Here is a 22769-nt window from a genome sequence, read left to right as displayed (position 1 = left end):
AGTTTACAGTAAGAGGCACTGGAGAGTGCTCTCAAGACTTTATGATGGGCAAGTACTGAAGTTACAAGACTGGTGGCAATAAGAGGCAGAGTTTATGCATCTGGCTGGAGCCTTGAATAGATGTTACCCATCAAGGGTGTAGATATTCAGTTGAGGCAGGAAAGAACTCTGGTTGAATGAGTGTGGTTTTGGGTGTGCAGATAATTTTGTGGGCCAAAGTATTGAGGTATTCTTGCTGTTGGGATTCATGAAGCTGAATTTTCAATTCTAGCTGCTTTGTTTTTTGCTTACTTTGTTGAGCATTACTGACGTGGCAACATGTTTACCTTGTTTAGGAGGATTCACTTGAGAATGAAAAAAGATGACCTGCAAAACAGGACCCAAAGCTATTTAGTTTTGGACCTCTAGTTAATTTATCAAGCTAAAAGACTATGCTTCCAAAGTAGAAATGTTTTTGTAATCAAAAGTCATGAGAGGAATTCAATTCTATGCGAAGAACAGCGTGCCCACCGGTATCACAAGTTTTCCATTGTACCACTTATGAAGTTAAATGAAAAACTTGCGCTGTCAGCACTACCACAAATGGCTGATGTGCACTGCTGGGCGTCGCTGTTAAAAACGAACAAGAGTAGCGTCCTGCAGTGCAAAGGGGGTTATTCAATTAGCTGCTGTCATTTACTGCAGCTAATTGATTCTTTGGGGGCTATTCAATTATCCCCAATACCCGGCACTTATCTGGGATTATTATGTGGTTGCCTCAGGCACCCGAAGCATAATCTGTTATAAGAAGCCGCCAGAGCTGCGATGACATATGAGATTGGGAGTTTATCCCGGATCCCATGTTTTATCGCCCGAAAAAGGGATATTTTTCTCCCGAACTTTAATTGATAATAACCAGGAGAAAAATTAGTGGGGCTGATTAAATACCGCCCACAGAGAGACATGCACACTAGTTGGGTTATAAAGGCTGCATAGAGGAGTATTAGCAGAGTGGTGGCCTCTAATGATGCAGGAGCACATTCCGGCTGAGATTGCATCCCCCATCATTACTGAACTGCCGGTCATCTATATACATAGAGCTGTAGTTGGCGATCCAACTCAATAGTTACACAGCTGATGTTAGAGGAAACCAGTTTTGCAGTAGGTATTACTACCATCTTGGCTATCAAGCAGGTGACCTGATGCTACGATGACTTGATAAACTCTGGATTTGCTTTTTCAGTGTCACATCTATTAATCTAGCTTCTGAATCTTTACAAAGTTTTCTTGGCACAATTTACTTTTTTTAATGTTGCACAGAGTGATAGAATCAATATTTTGGCCCATTACAGGTGCATGTAAGGGAGGGGTTCAGCTAGACAAGAAAAAACACACATTCCCCCAGCACGCTGCAATGGGGCAGCAAAAGAGAAGGAGAATATAAGGTACCATGCCACTGGTTGGCACACCTGCCCTAGCTGGGCCTCAGATAAGTTGTTTTTTTTCTTTTAAACTTACAGTATGAGGTGACTTCATTTAGATGGTGGCAGATATGTTATCAGATAAAGTACTCTCTTACATTTTCCTACTTTAACATGCACCAACTTAGGTGAACTTGCAATTAGAACCGTTGCGAAGACGCTACGTCATGTTGGGTTTTGAGATGCAGACGCTACGTGGAATTGATTGCTTGTTGCTTTGGCAGTTACATTTGAATTAAGCAAGATTTTGTCCCCACTCCCATAAAGCTTTTAGATTAGTATGCCATTGATTACATATAATATTCACTGTGGCCGTGTTTTTTTTTTTTTTACATTTTTTTTTTTTTAGTGAATGAGTGAAATTGGCCCCCAGTCCATTCCTGTTTTTACAGATAAGGACCTGCACAGAGAAAAGCTCGATTTACTTTGGTGCTGCAAGGTCATTTAAGTACGTTATGCATGTGGCCTTATTGGTTCACACAGGACTTGGTATATCCATGACTGTACTGCAGTAGAACATAGTTGCTGGCAGGAAACTAGAGTACCTGAGGAAACCCACACAAACGCAAGGAGAACATAAAGCATCATACATATAGGGTTTTGGCAGGAAATTAACACAAGACCTCAGTACTGTGGGTCAGCAAGCTAACTATTGCACCACAGTGCTGCTGGCTAAAATGCTTCCTCTGTATTTCTCCTCTGATACAGTATAAACATTTCCAATGGACTCATTATCTGTTCTAGTTGTCCAGGTGAAAGGTTTGCTCCCACTGCTGCTCTACACTGAGCTGCATTATTTCTAGCAACCAGATTCTAAAGAAAAATATAGAATTTTCTGTAAATATTGATTCTGTTATTTTTTTTATTTTTTTAAACATCTGTTTATTAGGATTTTCCAAACAAAGGTTGTGAAACAACTGAAAAAAATAGGGGGGCATCCAAGCAGCCCCGATAAGCTGCCTTATTAGGACTTTTGTTTCACCTGCCTCAGGCAGGCAAAACCAAATCCCTGGAAACAGCCTCATTTTCATCTGAAAACGGGGCTGTTTCTACCGAAAACACACAGGTTTCACTAAACTTGTGTGTTTTCGGGAGAGCGTGTATTTTTTATTTTTTTTGCAGGCGACCAAATTGGATAGCCTGTATTAAAAAAAAAAATAAAACAAAATAAAACATAAAAAAATATAAATAAATGCGCGAAACAGGATACATTGTGAAAAACGTCCATTTTTCACACTCGAAGTTTATTCACCTATAATTGGATACCCCCATAAGTTGGGTTCACATTAGACAATGTTTTTAACAATGTAACGTATTCTGATGGATGGGGACTATATAAAATTGGTCACAACTTCCAGTATGTACACTCTGTTTGCGCGCCCCTCGTGGTAGGCAGCAACATCTTAGTGTAGACCCTTCGTGCTGCTCAATCTGAGGATATCGCCAATGACGGCATATCCCTGGATGTGGCCACGGACAATATATTTTGCAAGATTGCACAGTGTGTACGTGCTGTATTGTTTGTCTGGGTGTTCAAGGGAAACCGTTGACGACATCTCATTGTTCTTGGTCGTCTAATGTGTAGGGTCATATCCAGTAGGCCATGGTTTTAGCCCCGGGTTTAATGCCTGGAGCTGTTCAATTATTCTGCATTAAATGCTTGAATCTATGGCGTTCCCTGTGCATTAAACCCCAGAGGATGCATTTGCCTCAGATTTATCCTTGTCGTTCCCAAGGCTGTGAAGAAATATCCTTTTTTATGTGCTGGAATGCAGGACCATGAGAATTAGCAGCAGGGTACACCATGCAGCTAATTGGATATGCCCCAAAGAGTAAGGCTTTACAATTGAATCCCTTTTATCCACAAAAGATTGCAGTTCCACAAATAGAATGGCACTGACATAATTGAAATTCAACCAATAAAACAAACACAAAAGGTCGACATTCGCTACACTGGATGGACAATTAGGTAGACAAGCACATAAAGAGAAACCCACTAGGTAGGCAGGAGTTAGAATGGAAAAAGGGGAGCGGGGACAATAGGAGGTAAGTAAGCATCCCCAAAAGAGACGAGATGGCATTTAGCTCGGGAAGAATCTGAAAGTCTGCGGTAGATGGACAATTAGTTTGTGGATTCAAAAATATGCATAATTTGTTGTTGGGTCAAAGGACTTTATATATGGCCCCCATTTCTTTGTAAAGCGTATGACACCCTTCTGAACATCTAGTGTACAGTGACATTCAAAAAGTAAGGTTTTAGCTACATCAGTTTCAGTCTCTAAAGAAGAAGACTGTGCCATACTTTTAAGCAGGATAACATCCCTTGCTGTTATAAGTGAGAAATGGAATTAGGTTCTTGTGGGAGGAGATGGAATGCCACTTGAAAAAATTTGCACGCAGTAAGGCTGGGGGTGGGGGGGGTGGGGGGGGTGTCTATGTGCAAATAGAGGGGAAATATAGAATTGGGGAAATTAGTATTTGTTTTATTTTTATTAGTTGTCCATTGTTCTATTGATTTTGATGAAAGTCATTGTCTAGTAAAATGATTTTTCACTAATCCGTATTAGAACACATTTCTACATCATTCCTGAGTTACCCTAACTGAGCACTATGCTTATTCAGGATGAGCCACTCTAACGGGCGCTGGGTAATCCACAATCCTCTAACCTGGCATCATATGAAAGCAAACTGAGTCTGTGTTTTTTAATCTTGCAAACCTCATGTTTTTTTGATTTGCTGTTCAGTGTCTGATCTATTATTAAACTCTTCTTAATCCAGGAATATAAATGACTCCGTTTGGCATTATATCTTCATTTAAACAAAAACGTAACTGGCCAAGTGCTTTTGACAAGTTTTGTTATCATTCTTTATCTTCTCCACATCTGTATGTCCCCAGGTGGTAATTGGACAAGCTATAGCATACACTGAGGAAAACAGTCTCTTAATAGAAAAGTATTGTCTAGGTCATGACCTGTCTATTTCTGTGACTGAAGAGAATATTCATTATTACATATTAAATGCTCCTTTGCAATAATGGCAATAATGACTAGCAGTTGTGAACAATCATGTGTTTGGACGCTAGCTAGTATTATCATCCTTTATATGGCGCCACAAGGGAACCTCTGCACCCAATTACAGAGTACATAAACAAATAAGCAAAACAAGAAAACAGTGACTTACAATTCAAGACACTATAGGACAAGTACATGGTATATAAACATTGTTGCATCAGCAGATAACACTGAAATAAGTATCAGGGCGGCAGAAAACCGAGGGATTTGGTGCCGTTGAAAGGAGTAGTGATAAGAAGATAGGTTAAGTAAGAGACAGAAAAACACACGAGGGAAGAGGGCCCTGCTTGTTAAAGCTCACATTCTAAAGTAGAGGGTCACACAGACAGGGGTGACACAGATGGGAAAGAAAGTGAGCGTGAGACAGAGGGCTTAGGATGAGAGACAGCTGGGCTTGGTGAAGAAGTAGTTATTGTCAGCCATTTGAAGTTTTGTGGAGAGTCTGAGAGGGAGGGTTAGAGAATTCCAGAGAAAAGGGAGCAGCTCCTGCAAAATCTCGGAGGTAGGAGAGGTGGCGTGCATTAGCGGAGCGAATAGGATGGGCAGGAGTGTAGAGGGAGATAAGGTCAGATATGTAAATGGGAAAGGAGTGGGTGAGGGCTTTGTAAGCGAGTGTGAGAAGCTTGAATGGAGAAGGGGATCCAGTGAAGAGCTTGTAAGAGAGGGAAGGTGGATGTAGTACGTTTGGTGAGGAAGATGAGCTGGGAGGCAACATTGAGGATAGATTGGAGTGAAGAGAGGCATTTGTCAGGGATGCCAGATAGGAGAAGGTTACAGTGGTCCAGTCTGGAGATGACCAGTGGATAAGGTTCTTAGTGGCATCCGAGTGAGAGAGGGTCTGATCCTAGAAATATTTTTGAGATGAAAACGACAGGTTTGTGAGAGGTACGAATTGTGTGGTTTGAAGGATTGGGAGGAGTCAAGGATTACTCAAAGACAGCGCACTTGGGGGCCAGAGGATATAGTAGTGCCATCAATAGATAATGAAATTGCGAGAGGGTGGGAAGATGAAGATCAGCTTAGTCTTAGACATGTTAATTTTAAGAAAGAGCTGGGACAACCAAGAAGAGATAGTAGAAAGACAGTTGGATACATAAGTGGGGAGAGGTCAGGGGAGGAAAGGTAGATTTGAGTATCATCAGCATAGACATGATATTGTAAATCAAAAGCGCTAAAGAGCTCACCTAAACAGGATGTATACAGAGAGAAAAGGAGGGGACCAAGAACAGAACCTTGGGAGACACCTACAGTTAGTGGAAGTAGGGGAAGGTGGAGTCATGGGAGGACACGGAGAAGGAACGATCAGAGAGGTAGGAGGACAGCCAGGAGAGGGCAGTATTACACATACCAAGGATTTGTAAAAGGAGACGGTGGTCCATAGTGTCAAAAGCAGCAAAAAGTAGTAGCCCTTGGATTTACCAGAAAGGAGGTCACTGCAGACTTTCATAAGGGCAGTTTCAGTAGAGTGGAGAGGATGGAAGCCATACTGGAATGGGTCTAGCAGTAAGTGGGAGGAAAGAAAGGAAGTAAGGCGGTTGTAGACAAGACATTCAATGAGTTTGGAGGCAAAAGGGAGGAGAGAGATGGGTCAATAGTTGGAGAAAGAGTGTGGCTCAAGGGTAGGTTTTTTAAGAATAGGAGACACGAGTGAATGCTTGAAGGCAGAGGGGATAGTGCCAGATGAGAGGGAGAGATTGGGGAGGTAGTCAAGATGGGAACAGGCAAAAAGAGAGAGGTAGTGGAGGAGGTGGGAGGGGATAGGGTAAAGTGTGTTTTCAGCCCCATGCTGCTATACCCCCTGTGTCTCTCCAGTCTCATGTTGCCCCCCCACGTCTTTCCAGCCTCATGGCCCCACCCCCTTCCTTCCTCACTGTGCGTCTCCAGCTTTGAATTGCAGCCTTCTTTACTATTGTACCAAATTCACTATAGGATCCGATTTGAAATCATTATGATTTCTGGAAGTGATGCAGATGGGAAGTCTGCAGAGGGCAGGCCAGCCACTAGGAAATACAGGTGTGACTGGGCAGCAATGTTGGCCTGGGATCGGACACGATGCAGACATCCCAGCCTGACTGGTACAGATGTAGTCACATTCCTCCATCTTGTGGCTCAGCCGCACGAGTACAAGCGTTGCGCCATGGCGCGGGTGTGACTTAGTATGCCAATCTGCGGCTCAGTCTTATGGGTGCGCAAACCTAGAGGCATGCATGGGCCATAGTCGTGGGCACACTTGCCGCGCCTGGATTGCCGCGAGTATGACAAGCTGCAGGATGGATGAGCGTGTCTACATCTGTATGCATACTGCAACACCACGGTATGTCATTTCTCCTCTATCAGCCTCCCTTCCCATTAATTATTTTCTCACAATATAAATTCTAAACCGAAGCAGAAAAGTTGGTGGAAAGTTAAAATATAAAGAGACCAGAGAAACAAGCAATCAGTTTCTGTTCCATTAGAAGCTATTAAAAATGAGTCAGTTCATTGATTCATTCAATTAACTTCAGAAATAAAACATACATACAGGAACTCAGTCCATCAATGTGTTTTGCTCAACAGAAGCCCTCCCAGTAAAATGAAATGGAATCCCTTAAGGCCCACCATGACTATTCAGTATTTCCCATCTGGGATTCATGTAACAAATACTGTATATTATGCCTGAAAATTTGATAGTTTATTTTTTTTTTTATTCAAAGTTTTAAATTGAAGAAGAATTTTCCTAGGTTTTATAGCATTCTCCATGCTGTTTATAATAGTATTCCTATTTCTGTCTTATCAGCGGTATGTTATTAATTTAATGGAGGACAGTACATTCTTTTAGATGGCATTTATACTAGTTTATATACATCTTTGGGCACCATGACACAGGCTTTGTCTGGAAGTCTTTTTAGGTTATCATTATCCCTCTCAACACTTCCTGCCCAATCCCCCCCTCTCCCATATCATTGAGTTCCAGCCAATCTATCCCCTCCCCCCGCATATTACTATGTTTCTCCCAATCTTCCACCTAATCCCCAGCCCCTATCACTGTGTTCCACCCAATCTACCCTCATAGCAGTGATCGCAAAACCGCGCTATGGCGCTTATTTTACCCCAGAATTGATGGTGCGGACACAAAAATAAAAAAAAACTCTAGGTCCCTCAGGACGCGCTGTGACCTGCAGCGCTGTCCTGTGCAGTCAGTCAGTAAGGTCTCCACAACAACAGAGGGAGGAACTTGGAAGAGGCGGAGACCATGAAGAGTGTGATCTCCCGCCTTTCCCTCATCCTCTGCTCCGCATGCCCCTCCCCCATGAATAACTGCTTCAGGTGCCATCCCTCTGCAAGTAGCGTGGCTGTGACTCAACCGCTGCTCCCTGGCAGCCAACTGGACACCCGCCCAGCTGACTCCGCTGCTGTATAGGTGGGGGCAGTTCAGTCCCTGTGCGCCGCCGCCGTTCTCCCTGTTGACTCCCCTTCTCTCCATTCCCACCTAGGCCGGCCCCCTTCCGTGTTTTCCACTCCCCCCTGGCTGCATCCCCTGACTTCAGGCTGGTGGCGGTGTAGGCCTATTGTCGACCCTCGGCCAATACCCCCCCCCCCCCACCCCCCAACTTGACTCCGCTGCTGCTTCTATCAGTGTCCATGGAAGAGCCTGGAGTGCTCTCTTTACAGGTACGCGGTGGGGGCCTGGTCCCTGGAGGGTGTTGGTATGGTGGTGCTCCCCAATGGGGGTTTCTGGCTGCACTCCCTCCTGCCTCTCTGTCCCTACTTCCTGGTGGTTCTCTGTCCCTACTCCCTGGTGCCTCTGTCCCTACTACCTGCTGCGCCTCTGTCCCTGCTGCCTCTGTCCCTACTCCCTGCTGCGCCTCTGTCCCTACTCCCTGCTACCATATAAAATGTGTGTAACGTGCTCCTCCTGGCGCAGTGTGTGTGTAACGTGCTCTGCCTGGCGCAGTGTGTGTGTAACGTGCTCTGCCTGGCGCAGTGTGTGTAACGTGCTCTGCCTGGCGCAGTGTGTGTGTAACGTGCTCTGCCTGTGTGGTGTAATGTGAATTGGTACTATTATGTGGCCATGCTCTTTCCCGATGAAGCCACACTTCGCCGCGCACTGTCCTTTATTTTAAATATGGCAGGGGAGGAGCACCAGTTTACTTTCTGCCAAAGGGCTCCGAAATGTCTAGTTACAGCTCTGGTGCAGAGTGTCCTGTATGCTACACAGCCCAGCAGCATTGTCACCCCCTCCCTCCCCCTTGCAGCACTTTTGTAGTGTCCAAGTCGATTCTGTTTTTATATTTGAATAATTAATAAGATTAATATGAACCTTCATTCTGATGGGACCCAGAAAAGGACAGATAGGACCCCAGTTTTTAAAAGTGAGGGGTGCCCGGGACCCACTTTTTTTTGGACTCAGCGCGATCACTGCATAGTATCACATGCTTTCTGCTCATGCATCCACTGTGTATGAATTGAAACTTCCTGGGGAAGAAGGTAACCTTACTGTACACTCCTTTCCCCTCTGAGCAGATAAGAATATTGGCACCTTATATTATGCCAAACAGTAGTGCATTGTGTATTTTAAAAAGTACACATTCAACTTCCAGCACTTTCTTTCTTCTGTCCTCCTCTCCTATGCTATAATCAAGTCAGGTGGGGTTCTGCTCTATCTTGTGAGTCACTTATACCCCTTTCACATCGCACATATAACCCGGTATCGACACGGGTCAGTGTGCGATGTGAAAGCACTCTGCCGGAATTAGCGGGTTGCCTGACCCGGTAATTTAACCCGGTATAAAAGAAGGATTATACCCGGGTTGAATACCGGGTCAGGTGCAGTGTGAATGGGAGCCGCGTCGATGCGACACGGTTCCCATTCACAGCATAGGGAGAGGCGGCGCAGGAGATGAGCTCATCTCCCAGCGCCGCCTCCAACCCCGCTGCTGCTGCGCCCTCCGCTGCTATGGCAACCGACCCGGTATATTGCCGGGTCGGAAAGCCACCATAGCAGAGCAAATGCCGGATCCCACCCGGTAAGGACACGTTTCTCTTACCGGGTGGGATCCAGCATTTGTGATCTGAATGCGGTATTAGCGGCTCACTCACTTATACTATCAACTCATTGGATTGCCGGTGGCACCAGTAAGTTTGCTGACAAGCCCAGAGAGTACATATTGCGATTTATAAAGGGATAGCTGAGTAATTTTAACTTTAAAGTGTTTGCTATACCCTAATGAATATTATAAATCGCAGTCTATGGGTGCCTGGAATCCTTTTCAGGCACCTTACTGTATTTCTTTCCCATAGAAAGACTTGGAACATTCCGGGCGATACTGTTCCTTTCAGGCTTCTTCTGTACATGCAGAATGCAACCTTCAGGACGGTGACCCGGCTTTTCTCTGTCATCCTTACCTCTGGACCCCATAGCTGCACCTTATGTACCACCACTTGTAGCCTGTAAAATATCGTTTATACATGGGTAGCCCAAATAATAATGAAACTCAATGGACTTCCAAGAGTTGTATTTGTATAAGTTTCTCCTTTGCCAGCAGCATCCAGAAGCTTGAATTTCTGTACTTCTAATTCTCTGGTAAATTAGTGTTTTTTCAGTGTCTGTGTGGAGAAGCCCTTTGGCAGATAGGTATTGGCTACCATTTGTAAAAATAATCCAATCCTTTCTGTGAATTTAATCCAAAATAAAATATGGTGGCCGTATGCATAAAATACAGTTTATTTTGCAGAAATTATTATTTTTTATTATATGTTCACTTCCCCCAAGTGAGAAAAATAATTAAGGTGGATATTTAATTATGCGAAAGGCTGTGCACATGCAGGTAGCCACGGAGGATAACCTTGCTTGTTTTTGTTTGCACCTCTGGTGTGAAAGCAAAGATCTACTGATATTTCTCTGGCTGGGTCCACAGGTTATCCACAGGATAACATTGGGATATGCCGGAGCGACAGCGGAAATGGCACCAAACGGTCACAAGCTTTCTGGCCTCCCAGGATGCATCGGGGCTTCTCCATGTACTCCCGCCCACTGACTCAGTCAAATCAGTTTTTTGTTTGGTGCGGCAGGAGCCGGACCATGGTCACAGGGCTGCTGTTAATAGCAGCCTGAAGCTTTTATTTTATTTTTATAGTCTTACTATGTTTCTCTAACGTCCTAGTGGATGCTGGGGACTCCGTAAGGACCATGGGGATAGACGGGCTCCGCAGGAGACATGGGCACTTTAAGAAAGAATTTAGGTTCTGGTGTGCACTGGCTCCTCCCTCTATGCCCCTCCTCCAGTTTGATACCGTGCCCAGACGAGCTGGGTGCTTTTCATTGAGCTCTCCTGAGTTTGCTGAGAGAAAGTATTTTGTTAGGTTTTTTATTTTCAGGGAGCTCTGCTGGCAACAGACTCCCTGCATCGTGGGACTGAGGGGAGAGAAGCAGCCCTACTCTCTGAAGCTAGGTCCTGCTTCTTAGGCTACTGGACACCATTAGCTCCAGAGGGATCGTACGCAGGATCTCACCCTCGCCGTCCGATCCCAGAGCCGCGCCGCCGTCCCCCTCGCAGAGCTGGAAGACAGAAGCCGGGTGAGTATGAGAAGCAAAGAAGACTTCACAGGCGGCAGAAGACTTCATGATCTTCACTGAGGTAACGCACAGCACTGCAGCTGTGCGCCATTGCTCCCACACACCTCACATACTCCGGTCGCCATTGCTCCCACACACCTCACATACTCCGGTCGCAGGGGGGGGCACCCTGGGCAGCATTTGGGACCTCTTTTGGCAAAAGTTAAACATATATACAGCTGGGCACTGTATATATGTATGAGCCCCCGCCAAAAATTGCATATTTAAGCGGGACAGAAGCCTGCCGCCGAGGGGGCGGAGCTTCTTCCTCAGCACTCGCAAGCGCCATTTTTTCTCCACAGCTCCGCTGAGAGGAAGCTCCCCAGGCTCTCCCCTGCAGGGGTTCACTACGGGTGGCCGGCGGTCGGGCTCCCGGCGACCAGCATTCCGGCGCCGGGAGCCCGACCGCCGGCTTACCGACAGCTTGGCGAGCGCAAATGAGCCCCTTGCGGGCTCGCTGCGCTCGCCACGCTACGGGCACGGTGGCGCGCTACGCGCGCCACACTATTTTATTCTCCCTCTATGGGGGTCGTGGACCCCCACGAGGGAAAATAAGTGTCGGTAAGCCGGCGGTCGGGCTCCCGGCGCCGGTATACTGAGCGCCGGGAGCCCGACCGCCGGCAAACAGAAGACCACCCCCCCTGCAGATACACGGTAGAAGAGGGTAAAAAGAGAGGGGGGGCACATAATTAGGCTCAAAAAACAATATATAAACAGCAGCTACTGGGTTAACATTAAGTTACTGTGTTAATCCTGGGTTTATAGCGCTGGGGTGTGTGCTGGCATACTCTCTCTCTGTCTCTCCTAAGGGCCTTGTGGGGGAACAGTCTCCAAAAAGGGCATTCCCTGTGTGTGGTGTGTCGGAACGCTTGTGTCGACATGTCTGATGAGGAAGGCTATGTGGAAGCAGAGCGGGAGCAAATGAATGTGGTGTCTCCGCCGACGGCGCCGACACCTGATTGGATGGATATGTGGAAGGTATTAAATGATAATGTTAATTCCTTGCATAAAAGGTTAGAAAAAGCTGAAGCCTCAGGACAGTCAGTGTCCCAACCCGTGCCTGATCGATCCTATGTCGCAGAGGCCGTCAGGGTCTCAGAAGCGCCCACTATCCCAAATTGTTGACACAGATATCAACATGGATTCTGACTCCAGTGTCGATGGCGATGATGCAAAGTTACAGCCAAAATTGGCTAAATCCATCCGTTATATGATTATAGCAATTAAGGATGTGTTGCACATTACAGAGGAAATCCCAGTCCCTGACAAGAGGGTACATATGTATGGGGAAAAGAAGCCGGAGGTAACCTTTCCCCCCTCACACGAGCTAAATGAGTTATGTGAAAAGGCTTGGGAATCTCCAGATAAAAAACTGCAGGTTTCCAAAAGGATTCTTATGGCGTATCCTTTCCCGCCAACGGACAGGTTACGCTGGGAATCCTCCCCTAAGGTGGACAAAGCTTTAACACGCTTATCCAAGAAGGTAGCACTGCCGTCACAGGATACGGCTGCCCTCAAAGATGCTGCGGATCGCAAACAGGAGGTTACCCTGAAGTCCATTTATACACATTCAGGTACCTTACTGAGGCCGGCGATCGCGTCGGCCTGGGTGTGTAGTGCTGTAGCAGCATGGACGGATACCGTGTCTGAGGAAATTGATACCTTAGACAAGGATACTATATTATTGACCTTGGGGCATATTAAAGACGCTGTCCTATATATGAGAGATGCTCAGAGACATTAGTCTACTGCAGGCCTGGCCAACCTGTGGCTCTCCAGTTGTTGTGAAACTACACATCCCAGCATGCCCTGCCACGGTTTTAGCATTCCTTAATAGCAAAACTGTGGCAAAGCATTATGGGACTTGTAGTTTTACAACAGCTGGAGAGCCACTGGTTGGCCAGGCCTGGTCTACTGGGTTCTAGAATAAATGCTATGTCAATTTCTGCCAGAAGGGTCCTGTGGACTCGGCAATGGACAGGTGATGCAGACTCAAAAAGGCATATGGAGGTTTTACCTTACAAGGGTGAGGAATTGTTTGGGGAGGGTCTCTCGGACCTGGTCTCCACAGCTACTGCTGGAAAGTCACATTTTTTGCCATATGTTTCCTCACAGCCTAAGAGAGCACCGTATTACCAAATGCAGTCCTTTCGATCACAGAAAAACAAGAAAGTCCGAGGTGCGTCCTTTCTTGCCAGAGGCAGGGGCAGAGGAATGAAGCTGCACAACACAGCTAGTTCCCAGGAACAGAAGTCCTCCCCGGCCTCTACAAAATCCACCACATGACGCTGGGGCTCCACAGGCGGAGCTAGGCCCGGTGGGGGCACGTCTTCGAAATTTCAGCCACAAGTGGGTTCACTCCCAGTTGGATCCCTGGGCAATAGATATTGTGTCTCAGGGATACAAGCTGGAATTCGAGGAGATGCCCCCTCACCGATACCTCAAATCGGCCCTGCCAGCTTCCCCCCACGAGAGGGAAATAGTGTTAACTGCAATTCACAAATTGTATCTTCAACGGGTGGTGGTCAAGGTTCCCCTCCTTCAGCAAGGAAGGGGTTATTATTCGACCATGTTTGTAGTCCCGAAACCGGACGGTTCGGTCAGACCCATATTGAATTTAAAATCCCTGAACATATACCTGAAAAGGTTCAAGTTCAAGATGGAATCGCTGAGAGCGGTCATCGCAAGCCTGGAAGGGGGGTATTTTATGGTGTCTCTGGACATAAAGGATGCATACCTTCATGTCCCCATTTATCCACCTCATCAGGCGTACCTCAGATTTGTGGTACAGGATTGTCATTACCAATTTCAGACGTGGCCGTTTGGTCTCTCCACGGCACCGAGAATATTTACCACGGTAATGGCGGAAATGATGGTACTCCTGCGTAAGCAAGGAGTCACAATTATCCCATACTTGGACGATCTCCTCATAAAAACGAGATCAAGAGAGCAGTTGCTGATCAGCGTAGCACTTTCTCTGGAAGTGTTACGGCAACACGGCTGGATTCTAAATATTCCAAAGTCGCAGTTGGTTCCTACGACTCGTCTGCGTTTCCTGGGCATGATTCTAGACACAGACCAAAAAAGGGTTTATCTCCCGATGGAGAAAGCTCAGGAACTCATGACACTGGTCAGGAACCTTTTTAAAACCAAAACATGTGTCAGTGCATCACTGCACTCGTGTCCTGGGAAAGATGGTGGCATCATACGAGGCCATTCCCTTCGGCAGGTTCCATGCGAGGACTTTCAATGGGACTTACTGGACAAGTGGTCCGGATCACATCTTCAGATGCATCGGTTAATCACCCTGTCCCCCAGGGCCAGGGTGTCACTCCTGTGGTGGCTGCAGAGCGCTCACCTTCTCGAGGGCCGCAGATTCGGCATTCAGGACTGGGTCCTGGTGACCACGGACGCAAGCCTCCGAGGTTGGGGTGCAGTCACAGAAGGGAAGAAATTTCCAAGGTCTATGGTCAAGTCAAGAGACTTGCCTTCACATCAACATCCTGGAACTAAGGGCCATATACAACGCCCTACGTCAAGCGGAGACCCTGCTTCGCGACCAACCGGTTCTGATTCAGTCAGACAACATCACCGCAGTGGCTCATGTAAACCGCCAAGGCGGCACAAGGAGCAGAGTGGGGATGGCGGAAGCCACTAGATTTCTTCGCTGGGCAGAGAATCACATAAGCGCACTGTCAGCAGTGTTCATCCCGGGAGTGGACAACTGGGAAGCATACTTCCTCAGCAGACACGACCTCCACCCGGGAGAGTGGGGACTTCATCAGGAAGTCTTCGCACAGATTACAAGTCGGTGGGAACTGCCACACGTGGACATGATGGCATCCCGCCTTAACAAAAAGCTACAGAGGTATTGCGCCAGGTCAAGAGACCCTCAGGCGATAGCTGTAGACGCCCTGGTGACACCGTGGGTGTTCCAGTCGGTCTATGTATTTCTTCCTCTTCCTCTCATACCCAAGGTGCTGAGGATAATGAGAAAAAGAGTAGTGAGAACAATACTCATTGTTCCAGATTGGCCACGAAGGACTTGGTATCCAGATCTGCAAGAAATGCTCACTGAGGACCCGTGGCCTCTTCCTCTAAGACAGGACTTGTTGCAACAGGGGCCCTGTCTGTTCCAAGACTTACCGCGGCTGCGTTTGACGGCATGGCGGTTGAACGCCGGATCCTAGCAGAGAAAGGCATTCCGGATGAGGTCATTCCTACGCTGATAAAGGCTAGGAAGGACGTGACCGCTCAACATTATCGCCGTATATGGCGAAAATATGTTGCTTGGTGTGAGGCCAGGAATGCTCCTACGGAGGAATTCCAGCTGGGCCGTTTCCTTCACTTCCTACAGTCCGGAGTGAATTTGGGCCTAAAATTGGGTTCCATTAAGGTCCAGATTTCGGCCCTATCCATTTTCTTTCAAAAGTCTCTACCTGAAGTTCAGACGTTTGTAAAGGGAGTGCTGCATATTCATCCCCCTTTTGTGCCTACAGTGGCACCTTGGGATCTTAACGTGGTGTTGAGTTTCCTGAAATCCCACTGGTTTGAACCACTCAAAACGGTGGAGTTGAAATAACTCACGTGGAAGGTGGTCATGCTATTAGCTTTGGCTTCGGCTAGGCGTGTGTCAGAGTTGGCGGCTTTGTCACATAAAAGCCCCTATCTCGTTTTCCATGCGGATAGAGTAGAATTGCGGACCCGTGCACAATTTCTGCCGAAAGTGGTTTCATACTTTCATATCAACCAACCTATTGTGGTGCCTGTGGCTACTACTGACTTGGAGGATTCCGAGTTACTTGATGTGGTCAGGGCTTTGAAGGTTTATGTAGCCAGACCGGCTAGGGTCAGGAAAACAGAGTCTTTGTTTATCCTGTATGCTTCCAACAAGCTTCGTGCTCCTGCTTCAAAGCAAACTATTGCTCGCTGGATCTCTAACACGATTCAGCAGGCTCATTCTGCGGCTGGATTGCCGCTGCCAAAATCAGTTAAGGCCCATTCCACTAGGAAGGTGGGCTCTTCTTGGGCGGCTGGCCGAGGGGTCTCGGCATTACAGCTTTGCCGAGCGGCTACTTGGTCAGGTTTAAACACTTTTGCAAAGTTCTATAAGTTTGATACCCTGGCTGAGGAGGACCTTGTGTTTGCTCAATCGGTGCTGCAGAGTCATCCGCACTCTCCCGCCCGTTTGGGAGCTTTGGTATAATCCCCATGGTCCTTATGGAGTCCCCAGCATCCACTAGGGCGTTAGAGAAAATAAGATTTTACTTACCGGTAAATCTATTTCTCGTAGTCCGTAGTGGATGCTGGGCGCCCGTCCCAAGTGCGGACTTCTTCTGCAATACTTGTATATAGTTATTGCTTCAATAAGGGTTAAGTTATGGTTGCATCAGGGTTTGACCTGATGCTCTGTTATTTGTCATACTGTTAACTGGTTGTTATCACATGTTATACGGTGTGATTGGTGTTGCTGGTATGAATCTTGCCCTCGATTACCAAAATCCTTTCCTTGTCAGCTCTTCTGGGCACAGTTTCTCTAACTGAGGTCTGGAGGAGGGGCATAGAGGGAGGAGCCAGTGCACACCAGAACCTAAATTCTTTCTTAAAGTGCCCATGTCTCCTGCGGAGCCCGTCTATCCCCATGGTCCTTACGAAGTACCCAGCATCCACTACGGACTACGAGAAATAGATTTACCGATAAGTAAAATCGTATTTTTTTCTTTTCTTCTTTGAGTGACTTTTCTTAACAGCGTCTTAAACGCATGCTAGAAAGAGTCGCTCCAACAACTATCCACCGGGTCGCAACAACGCTTACCTTTGCGGTATAGTGCTGTCTCGACGGGCGTCTGTGTCGGATGATTCTAGCAGGTCCAGCAGACGTAACCAGGCTGTGGCCGTAGCATGGGGAGAAGGCAAGGCATCGGTGCCTCTTACTAGGGGTTCCGGACACAGCTACACTGTATTGGAGGAGACTACAAACAGTGTGTTGATGCGCCGACCACTCTTAGGTGCAACAGCGCTATGCTTTAAGGATCATAAGTGCCAGGACTAGGTTGAGGCCGTGATCCTTAGAGTTTAAGTCAACAACGGGCGTTAGACGCTCTCCTGGTCGCCCCTCCCCCAAGTTCATGACCAGTTTCCACACGTCTCCCATCCATGAACTAAATTAATTAATTTCCGTCTCAGACGCCACCACGAGGGTACTCGGCGCAGCTTAGATGCTGCGGTTGTGTACATTAGAGTTGCCGCCTAGACCGAGTCGCAGGCCGTAGCATCTGCATACACGTAGCTTTCACTGAGCGTCTGTGTCCGTTAGTGAGCGTCCGTGTCTCTCATCAGTTATCGGAGCGGCAGTGTACACCAGTAGCGTCTGAATCCACTCAGTGTCTTGCGAGCGTATTGATGGATATGGAAGTGTGGTCAGTCTCCCTGTATCCCACTCCATGGAGAAATGGGTTATACAGTACTAAAAATTCTCTACTTGTTAGTATGAATTGTTTAATTTTTGGTACATATTGCATATGAGGCCTGTATATTTACTGTTTTCGGCATGATATGTTTGAAAAAACTGGTTAAAAACAGAAATACAATTGTACCCACTTACTTGTAAGTAATTATGATGGTGATTGTATTCTCATATGACAATGTCTAATATTTTAACATGTGACTGACTGCTAGTATGTGTACTGACTTTTATATGTTGTCAGTCCTGTTCTGAACCTCAATTCAGGTGCACGGTTGTGGTCAGATTGATCTCACTTCTATATACTCATATGTAGGTGATTTTCAGTCACAAATTGTGTAGTCATTAACCGAATATTACCATGTCTGTGAGCGGCAAAAGTGACTAGGAGAATTTATCAGGCACTCCTACATCCTTAACATGTTATCTTGTAAAACAGGGTTAATTGGAATAGGCCAGTTGGTCACTTATGAGGGGTTATGTGCAAACTGTTTTGCTTTTCAGCAAAGTAAATAGCAGGAATTGGTTCAACAACCAGTAGAGCCACCATGGAGTATGTTTGCGCAGACTTTGTCTTCAATAGCAGACAGATTAACTCCGGAAGCTCCACCCCAGGGGATAGGTTACACTATTAACCCATACATTGCATCTCCCTTCCTATGGTTTGGTTCCAGTAGCTTCTACAAGTAACCAGGCTATTAACCAAGGTACAGGTAAGACTAAGACAGATACGTCTATTTTGCAGACTACACAAGATGATACAACAGATGATACAGTATATTCAAATACTCCGTATGATGATCAGTCGCAGAGTTTCAGCTCAGAGGATGTAGCTGAACTTATTGATGCTATGAAGGCTATTCTCTCTTTGGAGGAATCAGCCAAAACAGTGTCAAAATCTAAAGCACCTGTGTTTAAACGAACAAAAACAGTTAAGACTGAATTCCCAGCGTCGGAGGATCTGTCGGAAATGATGGAAGAATCTTGGGTGACGCCCAGTAAGAAATATAAGATTCCGAAAAAATGGGATTCTTCTTATCCATTTCCAGCTGTGGATTGTTCAAAAAGAGAAGTTCCTACTAAAGTAGATGCACATGTACTGCGACTTGTGCATAAATCTGCTGTGCCATTGTCTTCTACCTCATTTTATGATGTCACAGACAGAAGGGTAGATAGCTTCTTAAAAAATATATTTTCTCTCTCAGGAGCAGTGGTAAGGCCTGCTATGGCTTCAGCCTGGATGGCAAAGGCAATAGGAGAATGGATAGAGGAACAAGAGTGGCCACTCCCCTCCTAATAAGGAGCAGGAGTACCATTTAGGCCGTTTAAGACAAGCTGCCCAATATTTGGAAGAAGCAGCAATTGATATGGGTATGATTGCTTCTAAAGCATTAGCCTTGACAGTAGCCGCTCGTAGAGCAGTTTGGCTACGTACTTGGAAAGCAGATGCAGAATCCAAGAAAGAGTTGGAAGCATTGCCTTTCATTGGTAATATATTGTTTGGGAAACAATTGTCAGATATTCTAAAATTGGAAGCTGAATCCAAAAAAGTCAGATTTCCGGCTAGTTATAACCCTAAGACTAGGGGTTCAAAGTTTCGGCCATTTCGATGGCAAGGCAAAGCAAACGCTAAAGAGGAGTTTAAGCAACCCCAGTTCAATAGATCAACCAGGGGTAGGAAGCAGTGGGCTAGTAGAAAGTCAGCTTCCAAGCCGGAACAGAAACCATCAGCCTGAAGAGATGGGCCTCCACCTGGAGGATTCCAGGGTTGGGGGCTGACTCCTTCATTTTGCAAGCATATGGCAACAATCAACGACAGATGCTTGGGTGCAGAAGGTGGTATCTCTTGGTTATGGGTTCCCATTCAGGAGGCAGCCGCCTCAAAGGTTTTTTTGCACCATCCCATCTCGTATAGAGTCGAGGGCCAATGCCCTGCAAGAAGCAGTTCAGAAATTGCTTCAGTCGGGTGTGATTATCCTGGTACCCCCATCACAACGTGGACAAGGTTTTTACTCCAATCTATTTTTGATTCAGAAGCCAAATGGGTCATTCCGACCAATTCTCAATCTCAAAATGTTAAACAAATACATTTGGATTCCAAGGTTCCACATGGTGACGTTACGCTCCATAGTGTTGGCTATGGAATCGGGAGATTACATGGTATCTCTGGATATACAGGATGCTTACCTACATGTGCCTATAGCAAGGTCTCATCAATGTTACCTCAGGTTTGCCATCCTTCAGCAACATTTTCAGTTCCAAGCGTTGCCGTTCGGGCTAGCAACAGCACCCAGGGTGTTTACCAAAATTATGGTGGTTATGGCAGGTTATCTCCGCAAGCAGGGGATAAGAATATTTCTCTGACGTCCTAAGTGGATGCTGGGACTCCGTAATGACCATGGGGAATAGCAGCTCCGCAGGAGACTGGGCACAACTAAAGAAAGCTTTAGGACTACCTGGTGTGCACTGGCTCCTCCCACTATGACACTCCTCCAGACCTCCGTTAGAATCATGTGCCCGGCTGAGCTGGATGCACACTAGGGGCTCTCCTGAGCTCCTAGAAAAGAAAGTATATTTTAGGTTTTTTATTTTCAGTGAGATCTGCTGGCAACAGACTCACTGCTACGAGAGACTAAGGGGAGAAGAAGCGAACCTACCTGACTGGAGATAGTTTGGGCTTCTTAGGCTACTGGACACCATTAGCTCCAGAGGGATCGAACACAGGACCCGACCTCGATCGTTCGGTCCCGAAGCCGCGCCGCCGTCCCCCTTACAGAGCCAGAAGCATGAAGATGGTCCTGGAAATCGGCGGCAGAAGACTTCGGTCTTCAACAAGGTAGCGCACAGCACTGCAGCTGTGCGCCATTGCTCCTCATGCACACCTCACACTCCGGTCACTGATGGGTGCAGGGCACTGGGGGGGGGCGCTCTGAGCAGCAATATGAATACCTTGGCTGGCAAAAAATCACAATATATAGTCCCAGAGGCTATATATGTGAAAAATACCCCTGCCAGAATCCATGAAAAAAGCGGGAGAAAAGTCCGCCGAAAAAGGGGCGGGGCTATCTCCCTCAGCACACTGGCGCCATTTTTTCTTCACAGTGCAGCTGGAAGACAGCTCCCCAGGCTCTCCCCTGTAGTTTTCAGGCTCAAAGGGTTAAAAAGAGAGGGGGGGCACTAAATTTAGGTGCAATATGTGTATACAAGCAGCTATTGGGGGGAAAATCACTCAGTTATAGTGTTAATCCCTGCATTATATAGCGCTTTGGTGTGTGCTGGCATACTCTCTGTCTCCCCAAAGGACTTTGTGGGGTCCTGTCCTCAGTCAGAGCATTCCCTGTGTTTGTGCGGTGCGTCGGTATGGCTGTGTCGACATGTTGGATGAGGAAGGTTACGTGGAGGCGGAGCAGAGGCCGATAAATGGGATGTCGCCCCCTGTGGGGCCGACATCAGAGTGGATGGATAGGTGGAAGGTATTAACCGACAATGTCAACTCCTTACATAAAAGCCTGGATGATGTAACAGCTGTGGGACAGCCGGCTTCTCAGCCCGCGCCTGCCCAGGTGTCTCAAAGGTCATCAGGGGCTCAAAAAACGCCCGTTACCTCAGATGGCAGACACAGATGTCGACACGGAGTCTGACTCCAGTGTCGACGAGATTGAGACATATACACAATCCACTAGGAACATCCGTTGCATGATCTCGGCAATGAAAAATGTGTTACACATTTCTGACATGAACCCAAGTACCACATAAAAGGGGTTTTATGTTTGGGGAGAAAAAGCAGCCAGTGTTTTGTTCCCCCATCAGATGAGTGAATGAAGTGTGTAAAGAAGCGTGGGTTCCCCCGATAAGAAACTGGTAATTTCTAAAAAGTTACTGATGGCGTACCCTTTCCCGCCAGAGGATAGGTCACGTTGGGAGATATCCCCTAGGGTGGATAAGGCGCTCACACGTTTGTCAAAAAAGGTTGCACTGCCGTCTTAGGATACGGCCACTTTGAAGGAGCCTGCTGATAAAAAGCAGGAGGCTATCCTGAAGTCTGTATATACACACTCAGGTACTATACTGAGACCTGCAATTGCCTCAGCATGAATAGTGCTGCTGCAGCGTGGTCTGATACCCTGTCAGATAATATTAATACCCTAGACAGAGATAATATTTTGCTAACATAGAGCATATTAAAGACGTCGTCTTATATATGAGGGATGCACAGAGGGATATTTGCCGGCTGGCATCCAGAATTAAGGCAATGTCCATTCTGCCAGGAGGGTATTAGAGACCCAGCAGTGGACAGGTGATGCTGACTTTAAAAGGCACATGGAGATTCTGCCTTATAAGGGTGAGGAATTGTTTGGGGATGGTCTCTGGGACCTCGTATCCACAGCAACAGCTGGGAAGAAAATTTTTACCTCGGGTTTCCTCACAGCCTAAGAAAGCACCGTATTTTTAGGTACAGTCCTTTCGGCTTCAGAAAAGCAAGCGGGTCAAAGGCGCTTCCTTTCTGCACAGAGACAAGGGAAGAAGGAAAAAGCTGCACCAGACAGCCAGTTCCCAGGATCAAAAATCTTCCCCCGCTTCCTCTGAGTCCACCGCATGACGCTGGGGCTCCACAGGTGGAGACAGGTGCGGTGGGGGCGCGTCTCGGGAACTTCAGGGACCAGTGGGCTTGCCCACAGGTGGATCCCTAGGTTCTGCAAGTAGTATCACAGGGATACAAGCTGGAGTTCGAGGCGACTCCCCCTCGCCGTTACCTCACATCAGCCTTGCCTGCTGCCCTCGGAGAAAGGGAGGTAGTACTGGCGGCAATTCACAAGCTGTACTTTCAGCAGGTGAAATCAAGGTACCCCTCCTTCAACAAGGCCGGGGTTACTATTCCAAAATGTTTGTGGTACCGAAACCAGACGGTTCGGTGAGACCCATTCTAAAATTGAATTCCTTGAACACTTATATATGAAGGTTCAAGTTCAAAATGGAATCGCTCAGGGCGATTATTGCAAGCCTGGAGAATTTCATGTTATCAGTGGACATCAAGGATGCTTACCTGCATGTCCCTATTTACCCTCCTCACCAGGAGTACCTCAAAATTATGGTACGGGATTGTCATTACCAATTCCAGACGTTGCCGTTGGTCTGTCCCCGGCACCGAGGGTATTTACCAAGGTAATGGCCGAAATAAT

At 46.9% G+C, this 22769-nt stretch overlaps 1 protein-coding gene across 7 annotated transcripts in view; it reads left to right on the top strand.

The window, feature by feature from the left end:
• The window catches only part of OSBPL3 (oxysterol binding protein like 3), a 404452-nt gene that overhangs the window by 18986 nt on the left and 362697 nt on the right, over nt 1-22769 (top strand). Inside the window, exon 1 of one of the 7 annotated variants that reach the window (XM_063921706.1) lies at nt 1404-1424. The exons of 5 other annotated variants lie outside the window; for them this stretch is intronic. The gene's annotated coding sequence lies outside the window, so the exon portion shown is untranslated. Of the gene's footprint in view, nt 1-1403; nt 1425-7910; nt 7932-22769 lie in introns of those variants that run through there. One more of the 7 variants, XM_063921705.1, reaches the window with a different exon arrangement.

Source organism: Pseudophryne corroboree, chromosome 5, assembly GCF_028390025.1.
Source record: "Pseudophryne corroboree isolate aPseCor3 chromosome 5, aPseCor3.hap2, whole genome shotgun sequence".
In the NCBI taxonomy this organism is placed as follows: Eukaryota; Metazoa; Chordata; class Amphibia; order Anura; family Myobatrachidae; genus Pseudophryne; species Pseudophryne corroboree.
The sequence above is the reverse complement of the archived record's forward strand: the minus strand, read 5'-3'. Positions and strand labels throughout refer to the sequence as shown.